The sequence below is a fragment of the Oryzias latipes genome, chromosome 13 (assembly GCF_053564925.1).
Source record: "Oryzias latipes strain Hd-rR chromosome 13, Olatipes_Hd-rR_3.1".
Taxonomy (NCBI): domain Eukaryota; kingdom Metazoa; phylum Chordata; class Actinopteri; order Beloniformes; family Adrianichthyidae; genus Oryzias; species Oryzias latipes.
In genome coordinates this window covers 18,590,870-18,601,112 of record NC_136249.1, presented here as the reverse complement: position 1 = coordinate 18,601,112, position 10,243 = coordinate 18,590,870, and the positions used below count along the sequence as shown (strand labels likewise).

Below are 10,243 nucleotides of genomic sequence, written 5' to 3'. Positions count from 1 at the left end.
ATTTGGAAATCAATTTTGGAATGTTGCTTATAGGCTTGCAAGCATTCAAATACCATTGATGGGTGTTTCTTTTACACAGAGATGTTTCATTTTTTGTCAGCCTAAAGGTGCAGAGAGTAGGCTGTGTGTGTTTCTACGTGCTTTCATCAGTGAGGATAGGAATGACTTTGCGAGTGCATTATTTATGTTGTAGCATTATGTGTGGTGTTAACATGTCCCCTTAGACTACTGCATTCTGGTAGATTCTCTCAGAGAGGGAGGGGTGGAAAATCCAAATGTAAGATGGAGAATGGGAGACTGGGAGGAGAAATGGTGATGGAGAGAGCAGAAACCTAGCATGGGGTAGGGATATGTGGAAAGATAGAAGAAAAAGAAGTGGGGAAGAGCGAACATATGAGAAAGAGGGAAACGTTAGGCAGAGGAAGGCAAATGTAAGAGAGAAAGCGAGTGTGGTGGGTGGAAAGGGGTCGAGCGAGAGATGAGGAGGGAAGTATGATGCTGCCTTTTTGTGGTAGCACAAAGTGTGGCACCAGCAGCAAGACAGGGAGCGATGAGAAAGGTAGAATTAAGCAGGAAAGAGCTTTGACTGATTTGACTGGGCGAGCTCGTCAGGATTCCCAAACAGGTAAAACATCAAAGAATGCAAAAATGTCTTTTTCATCTGCAACAGTTTTGTCAGCAGAGAGCAGGAGGGGATCTTTACTTCCATGACAGCAGCATGAAAGACAAAAAGAAGGATGTCGTAGAGTAGTCAACGTGCCAAACCCCTAACAAAAAATTCATGCTCCATCCATTCTCCATTCCTTCCTTTCTCCCTTCACATTACTACATTACTTTTCAGTTCCCATGTTTGCTTTACTTCTAATCATTCTCAAAATATTTCCATTACATCCACACACAAACTCCCTTCTGTGTCCCCTTCCTTCACTCAGTTAGCATCTCCTCTGCTGTCACCTCCACAGTCCCTAAAGGCAACTCGCTTTTCCATCCTTTTCTAAATCTTCATCTCTTTCGGCTTGTTTTTTTTTATTTTGAAACGCATGTGAGCATTTGTTGATCTGATCCCATTTGTTAACAGGGAAAAGCTGAGCAAATTTGCAGTAGAGAGTGATGAAAAGAGTTTAGTGAGAAGAGTATCCATGTAAAGTTAGTCATTTATCAGAAGCTAGAATAAAAAGTCGTAAGTCCTCCCTCTACCGGGTACAAAGTGTGACTCTTTAGATTTTCTGCCTGACTTTCTGTCTACAGGCTATACTTCTGCTCGTCTCAGCAGAGTGCAAAGGAATCCTTCTGGTGCTTGAAAATAAAAAATAATCCTAACCAACACTGACATGATTTTGGAAGAAAAGACCACTAAAAACAAAAGGGAACTGAACGACTCAGAGCACAGCAGCTAAAATACAAGGCATTCTGCAAACAGAAGAAGAGAGGCATGGGGACAGAAACAGAAAGTGTGAAGGTAAAACAGAATGATGCTCTCATCAGGCAGGCGAAGGACAAGAAAATGACATAACATGGCAAACATAGGAGAGAAGGAAAAGTGAATCAGAGTGCTTTAGGAGAAGGGATCCAAGAGGTTGAAAACTTAAACATTCAGTATGATTCAATTCTGGTGAGGGAAGGTTGAGTGACGGATTGCTGTTAGGCACACTTGAATAAGGTCATATAGTTGATTCAGCTCCTAAATAGGGAGCTCTGATTTACTGTCTCTTCTTACAGGAATAACCAAACAGATGGAAGAAGAAGCTTGTTGAGGACTGACCTCAGACACACATAAAAGCCTAGACAGAAGAAGCCTTCAAAAACAGACCAGTGATGTCATGTAAATGAAAAGGAAAAGGGTCCACATTTAAGGAAAACGTGAGATCAAACTGCGATAAGATGAACAGTAAAAACTACTATTTTCAAATCAAGGGACATCCAGCAGACACTGCTGGAAAAGTGACAAAAACACACCAAGTACCTCCAATTAAACACTGATGCTGAGAGGCCACTTGGGAAAGACATGATCATACGTCATCCAGCTTAGAAGAAACCAGATGGACAATAATTTGTGCTGTGTTTTCTAAAGAAACAGGAAAACCTCATTGTACAATAACCAAATGCTTACAAGTGGATGTTCACCCATAATAAGACAAGGCTTAAGAATAAGTCAGATGTGGGTTCGTAATGGTTTCCATGCCAGGCAACAGAGGGAAGTCAAAAGGAGGAAGTGAATAAAATTGAGCTGATGTTTATCACAAAAACAGTACTGGACTGACAGCCCTGGCTAAGTCTGACAGCAGCTTCACACCACTTCCAGATCAGATGAAGCAACACACCCGAGGCCAATCTTTCATTTTTTTGTTCTGAATCGAGTGCAGCTTTTTATCATCTCAGATGACAATCTTATTACAGAAATTGACATAAAGAGGACAAGCCGAGCTTGCACATTCGTCCGTACTAGAGAAAAATGCCCTCTTACGGTTTTTTTCACCCACGATTGGACAAATTGTGAATGTCATTGAAACACTGAGTTAGCGCTGCTATATCCCCAATTAAAATGACTGGATTCCACAGTTGCACAGTCCAGCTCTGTGTGTGTTTGTTTGGTGTAAGGATGAGGGAGCGAGTGCTGTCACACAGCAGCTTGTGTGAATGTGAGTGCAGACACAGCTGTATCTGAGCATATCTTTCAGTAACCCCGAGGTCTGTGCGTGCTGTGTGACTTGGATTTTCCTCACCATTGACGGGACTCGACTTGAATACCAGTGGAAGACAAGAGAAGGAAGGAGAAACACGAGAAAGAGAAGTGAAAGACACTTGCATGAAGGAGCAGAAGAAAAAACATGGTTGGATAAAAGAAAAAAGAATGCAGCAAAGACTTTGGCTGCCCCCCTGGTGCAATGTGTGGTGAGTATACATTTTTGTTTTAGTGTCCTACACAAGTGTGTGCGAGCAAATCTTTCATCAGGCTTAGATGAGACGGCTTAAGCAGATCAGGAGAATGATTTGATGGAGCTTATGTAACGTGATAAGATAATAAGGCGATGTGGAGAAGGTATTGTGACCCATTACGCTTTCACCCTCAGATCCAAACTCTTTAATGGAGGAACCATGACAGCAATATGTGGGTCATGTGGCTCCCAGCCTGGGAGCCAAGTAAAAATAGAATGTAACAGTGTCACTGTTAGAGGATTCATTATGTGTATGATGAATTAGGCATGAAGGAAAACTGTCATTTAGGTGAAAACAAATGTTTTTTCTGTGTATTTTGTCAAAGAAAGAGTTTTTCGAATTTTAAAAAATGTCCTCCAAAGGAATTGTTGGATCCAAAAAAGACCAAAAACATTTTTTTTTTGTGTGTTACTGACTTTTGTTTGGCTCCTATGAATGTAAAGTCACAGTCTTGAAATGAGCTCACAGTCCTCTACACATGCACAAAGATGGAGGACACGTGACAGTTGCTTGATGGGTGCTGGGGTTAAATTCAGTGCTGGCCATCTGAGCTTGTAATCCGGCTGCAGAATATTATAATGTCACAAGGATCTGGCTCCCTCACACTATCACTCTGCAAATCAGCTGAGAGGATCTGAGAGAATTGGTAAACAAAACGTCTTACTGCTCTAAATCTCCACAGAGACCTTTTTTCTAAGGCTGTCTGTGAAATCACTGACAGCAGTGTTTAATCGATCCAAGCTTGAGTTAAATGGCACTTTTACACTTTATACGCACTTATTTATATGACTTTGTTTCCTATAGCTAAGAAGAAGTTGCAAGTGAAAAACCCAAAGCAAATAAAGTGTTAGTTTCATAAGGTTATAAAAATCTGGTCTGCATGCAAAATGTAGTGAGAAAGCCGGACATAAAACAGTAAATGTAGTTAATGTAACCACAAGGGGCGCAATCTAGTACTTTTGCGTGCAGGGTAAATGCAAAGGTCAATTAATCGTGCAACTAAAATAAAATAAACTTTCATCCTGGATCCATCCGAAATTTGAGTACAAAACAGGAGAGGAGGAAGGTGTTTTCATAGGCAGAGAGAGAAAAGTTCAGGCAGGAGTGTTGGACTTCAAGTAGGAACTTTAAATGTAAAGACAGAAGCAAGGTTCATAGATTCAGGTAAAGGATGTTTTAAAATAATATAGATGACAAGAGAATCATAGTAGGAGCAACCTGCATGCACAATGTTTCAAGAAGAGGAGGACATCCTGTGCCTGCCACATACTCTTAAAAAGATCGTGGCTTGGGTGGGTTTAGCAAGACAGAACAGTGGTGCGGAGGATGACTTTGGTGGTGAGGAAGATGAAGAGGGCAAAGGTGGAGCTAAGAACCAGTTGGTGAAAGTTGAAAAAGGTAGAGTGCTGTTTAGCAGGGTTATACAGCATAAAAAAAACAACAGCATCAATAATTATATGTTAACTATCTCATTGCTGATAATTCTCCTTAATGCTGGACGTTACTTTAACAATCTTTTCTGTATTTTTGTTTACATTTTTAAATTAAACGAAAAAGTCCTTCACTCACTGCCTCTGAATACTGATGCAGTGTTGAGCACCTTAAGGGGGACCAGATCTTTAATCTGACAGTTTTATCATGTATATTTAACAGGATTGTATACATAAAAGAAAAAAGACTTGCAATCTAGAGTCAACTCAATCACAAAAGTGATCATAAAAAGTAATGTCTGTTATCAAAAGGAAACAGACAGTTTAGTGAAATGTTCACTGTTTTAATTCCAGTCATGGTGTCAGTTAGGCTCCTGCAGTATCCTCCTTTTTGAAAACAATAGAAAAACATGATCAGACTGTTAATTCAAATATTCAGCATTAAGCATTTTCTGCAACAATCAGAATTATTGAAAGAAATACGAGAAGAATGTGATTATATCAATTTGAAAGGATGCCTCTACTCTGTCTTTCTCCCTTAAATATATTTATGTTTGGTGCATTTCTCCAGTCGTAGGTGAGTCTTCAAGGCAAATCTTTCTCCTTCTCCACAGGCTTTCAGGGAATAGATCTATATTGGAAGATGCAAAATCTACAGGATTAGGCACAGCCATGGACTCTTCAGGTAGAGATAAAGTACTGACTTAACCCTTGTGCTATCCTAGGCACTTTAACATTGGGAGTTGGGTCATCTATACCCACTAGACAGTGCTCTGAACAATTTTTCTTCAATGATTTGTGATCTTCACTGGTGTCCATGGATTACATGAAATCTTTCCACCTTTATCCACCTTTGTCATGGTAGGGAGAACACGTCAAAGTAAGGGTGGGGTCATCTAAGATAGCACAAGGGTTAAAATGGCTGAAGGTTTAGAACAGAGATGTCAGAATTCGGGTCTCGAGAGGCGGCGTTTGCCTTCCAACCTGCCATTGAAGCTCCTTATTGGATAATCACACATGATTCCGGCAATTAGCATCAAATATGGTAGGATTTTTGGAAAACCAACAGGAGGCTGGCCCTCGAGGCCTAGAGTTTGACACCCCTGGTTTAGAGGATGAATGGTTGAAGGTTAACAGGGAAGAAAGCCTACATCACTGAACCTTGCTGGTGTCAGGGCTGCTAAAGGACATCCATTTCACTTCCTACTCAACTGGTTCCTCTTCTGCATCCCCAGGTTGCCTCAGAGTGCATGTTTGATGTCTGCAAACTGCTGTAATCTGCAGTTCTCCCTCAGGAGAGAAAGGAAATCTCGATGCAACCTGTGAGTATGTACAGATTCATCCTTCTCCAGCTATGCCGCGTAAACAGGGAGATCCCAAGCACATTTACCAATCACGTTAATATCTCGCTCCCAGTCATCAGAATAGAACTCATCTCCTTTTTACAGACATAATAATTTTACACATTGATGGAAGTGTGTTGTGTTTTTTCCTGCTGACATTCCTACATTTCTGGAATACAGGTGGTAACTCTCTTCTAAAGCTACGTTCACACCGGCCGCGGCAGCTGGGATTTAAGCAACTACTTTCAATGAAAAGTCTATGTAAACCCGCGTCTTGGGCTTTTGCGTTCAAAATTCTTGCATTCATGCGTTGCTGCGCAAGTTTCTAAGTCCTAAACCCATGCTGAATGCAAGAAGCTGAACCTTTGACTGCTGGAACGCCAAACAGCTAAACCTGGATCGATAAGTGACATGTGGATAGCATCCTTTTCAAAACACGGAAGTGACAACCATTGTAAAGATGATGATGGAGGAGAAATGAATAATTTTCTTTTTCTGTCCAGCTGAAATTCTGGGACACTAAGTATTTCAAAGTTTACAATAGAGCTGTGAAAGAAAAAGCCTGGAGCAAAATTTGACATTTCACACCAAGCCTCTTACAACTGGTGATGGACATGTGAAAGTAAATGGTAGAAAAATAAAAGAAGAAAAAGTTCCTCCCTTTCGCTCCCTGCTTGTCCGGTGCAGGTCTGGCGTGAACTCCACGGCCTAAATTTGCGCTCGTGAAACCACATATAGCATGTTCTTGAACGTGCAACACATGCCCGGTGTGAATATAGCTTGATGTTGAACACAGGTTCCAAACGTATTGGGAGTGTGACAATGATGGTCGATCATTGGCGAGTTAGCCAAAAACTGGGTCAGCAGGCAGTCTTCTAGAACAACTTTACATGAGTTCATACAGTGCAAAAACTGAAGCCTCAGTCAGGGTAAAGTTACAAACATGGATGCAGTGTGTGGTCCTGGCTTTTCACACGGCTAGCAACTGCGCAAACTTTTTAAATAAATTTCGTCTCAAAATGAGGATCTTGATGTATGTGCCTATATCGCAGGAAGCCATGACACAACAGCAGCGGTTCTTGCTTTATGATCAGTAGGCGTATGGCCAGGGCAAAACTTGGTGAATTGATTTAGGTAGTTCAAAATGTCCTTTGTATTGCTACCTTTAGGTGTAAGGTTAAAAAACGGTGCAAAGTAATTCAAGCAGTCTGTATTTTTTTTGTTCACTAATTGACAAAAAGCTCTGCTTGAATGAGCTGCATAGACACAGCAACTACAAGTTTTAATCCTGGTTTCCACCTCTGCAGTCAAGTGGCCAATAGAACTGAGATCTAATGTGGTCAGGGATTCCCTTGATCCCGAGATAGCTCAAGTCATCATGCACTTTTCAGAACAAGCAAACACAATTCTGTCATTTTTAAATTGCCATCCATGACCGGTAGCGTCTAACGTTGCAGTTGTTAAAACATCTGCCAAGGGATTGTAGTCAGTCACTACAACATATGTGGAGCTATATAAATATTAATGAAACTAATTAACAACACTCAATTTTTGGGTTAAAAAAACTCCAGTTTATAGGGTGGATGTCTGCATTTGCTGAAAAAAACCACAGCTGGCATATGCTATGATACCCAATTTTCCCAATTGCTTTTGGTAAAGAGCAGCACAAAGGTCAGTGGTGGTGGCTGTGGTGTGCAGAGTTTATGGGTGGTTAGGATTTGCAAAGCCAAGGAATGGGGCAGTGTTAAATTTGTCAACAGGAGTGTCAAAAGCAGTGCAATGTTCACCACAATACAGTTTTGGGTCTTGTTTTGATATGGTAGAAGGTATTTTGTGATCACAACTTCAGGTTGGCACAAATCCTTCAGGAGCTTGGCAATGGCAGCATAGCCTTGTAACCCTCGTGCTATCCTATGGGGTCCAGATGACCCGATCCTTACATTGACGTGTTCTCCCTACCATGATAAAGCTGGATAAAGGTGGAGAGGATTTCATGTAATCCATGGACAGTGAAGATCACATATCATTGAAGAAAAAAAGTTTAGCGCACTGTCTTGTGGGGTCTAGATGACCCAACTCCCAATGTTAAAGTGTCTAGGATAGCACAAGGGTTAGAGTGTATGGTTGTCTCTCGTACACCTTCCAATGACAAGCAGAAAAAATGACTTTAGAATATAAACTAGTCTGAGTTTTTCCAATTTAATGGGAAAAGTATATGTTTTAAATGAAGTTTGGTGTGAATGTACTGCACATTCATGCAGGACAAAATGTGCATGTACGTCATAGACAGTTAATGTATAAATTATTGAATTGCTCTTTTACTTTTTGCCTCATATACCCAGCTGTTTTTTTTAATCAATTTTCCTTTTGTCCTTCCTAATACTACTGCTGTCCCTTTTCTCTTTCAGGCATCAGACTTTTTGGGGGTAGGGTTCTGTGATAGTAACCATGTTCCCCAGCGGCCATTATGTCTGCAGTGCTCACGCAGGAGATGATGACTCTACAAATGATCAAGAAGAGCGTATCTTAGCTGTGCTGGGAATCATTGGAACCATTCTGAATCTTTTAGTGGTTATTTTTGTCTATATCTACACCTCTGTTACCTAATGTGTTTTATAATGTCCTCACACTGCCACCTTCCCTTTTTAGGGATTTAGTCTTCAAAGTTGCTGTTCTTGGTAAACAGTGAATCCTTAAGAGTATTTGTCTGACTGAAGCTGGAAACTACTGCCTCTTTTCTTTTTTCAGTGATAAAGGAATAAAAGCACAAGTGGTACTATTTTTAAACCATATTTTGTTGTTTAGTCAGTGATCCACATCTATTTATCTTTGCTCAAACTTATCCATGAGTTTTTCTAATGCAATCATCTTGACCAGCTGCAGTGGAACTTTGTAAAGGTCTATTTCATGTTTCATCCTCTACTTTTGCAACTCTCAAGTTCATAGCTCCATTGCTATTGAGAAATGGGAGATCATATCTAAAGCAAATCAACCCAACTGTAAACAAGAAGACTGTAAGTCTAAATGCACCTGTAATTCTAGAGATTAACAAAAGCACATCTGTTAAAATCCCCAATTTTTCAAATATTCATTTAAAAATATCCAACAGGTTTTAGATGGAAGAAATATCTAAGAACAGCCAGTTCTGGCTGTGCCAGGAGTCAAGGACATCACACTAACTCACTGTAGCTTATCTGTGTATATATATTAGGGGTGTAAGGATCAATCAATTCATCAATTTTCCCAACCTGAGGTTAGCTGTTCATCAAATCAAACTAAGTCATGAGAAAATAGTTTCTAAATGAAATAAACAAATTTTGGAAAAAATCATTTGGATTGAGACGTGGTAGGGCGGTCGACCCATGATCATAAGATTGCGGGTTCAATTCCCGCCTTGCACACTCATGTGTCAAAGTGTCCTTGGGCAAGACACTGAACCCCACCTTGCCTCTGGTGGTAGGTTGGCTCCAGTCTTCAGCAGTGGAGCCTCCACCAGTGTGTGACTGTGTGAATAGGTCTGTGACTATGAAGCGCTTTGGGCATTGTAGATAGAAAAGCGCTATATAAGTATAAGCCATTTACCAAGTGGATCGGTGAAGTTCAGCAGTCGACACACATGTGATGGCAGCAAAAAATAATCAAATCATCATTCCAGTCCAATTTGTGGAAGCACTTTGAATTTTGTAGAAAGACTTGACCATACAGTGTGGTAGATCCAATCAGATTGTTCAAAACTAATGAACCAATATTTAAGTTATGATATAAATCACCTCATTGTTAAATGTGTGTGTGTGTGTGTGTGTGTGTGTGTGTATGCATGCATCTGATCCATCTATCAGATTGAAGTTCTTTTTTGAACCTATATTATATATGCACTTATTGAATATGCAACACATACTTTTATCTTTCATTGATGTTGGTACTTAGAGTGAAAGAGTAAAGTGATGGAGGTGAAAAAATCAAGAAAATTAAAAATAAAGAAACCTTTAACAACTTCATTTGGAAAAAGACTTTACAAAATTATGTCTGACTTTTTATGTTATATGTGCTTTTCTAAGTGTACAAATGTCCACCTTGTATGCCTTCATTGAAATGACAGCTGACAAAAGTCAGTGAAATAATGCTTCTATTTTTTCCTGTAATAAAATCTGCAATAAAACCTGCAATAATCTCTTATCATATACTGAATGGTATGAAATTTTAGACTATGCAGAAGCCTTGCATGTCAGTAAAGGTCACTCATTTGTTTGTTTTCAAATCGAACATAGCAATGTGGATCATCTGAAAAAGCACAGTAAAGCTATCTAAACAGCCCCCCGCCCTGTTTCAAAACTCATTAGTGACTAAAGACTGAACTCTGCAGTGGGGTTGAGCATCATCTGCTGGAGCCAAGCCTGGGGTTGGGGCTCGCAATCCCAGAAAATTGATTACTATTAACTAATGTGAAAAGCTACTGAAAAGAACTCAAATCAAAACATACCCCCACCATCCCCCTAAAATAAAAACACATATTGAATAATTAATTGAAAATCA

General features: G+C 40.0%; 1 long non-coding RNA gene across 1 annotated transcript; it reads left to right on the top strand.

Annotated features, from left to right (window-relative positions):
* The first annotated feature begins 298 nt into the window (after positions 1-298).
* On the top strand, positions 299-9,879 carry LOC105355439 (uncharacterized). The gene is made up of 5 exons (XR_909855.4): positions 299-625; positions 1,720-2,892; positions 4,982-5,052; positions 5,603-5,689; positions 8,119-9,879. It is a non-coding gene; the product is annotated as an uncharacterized LOC105355439 (long non-coding RNA).
* Positions 9,880-10,243: the final 364 nt, after the last annotated feature.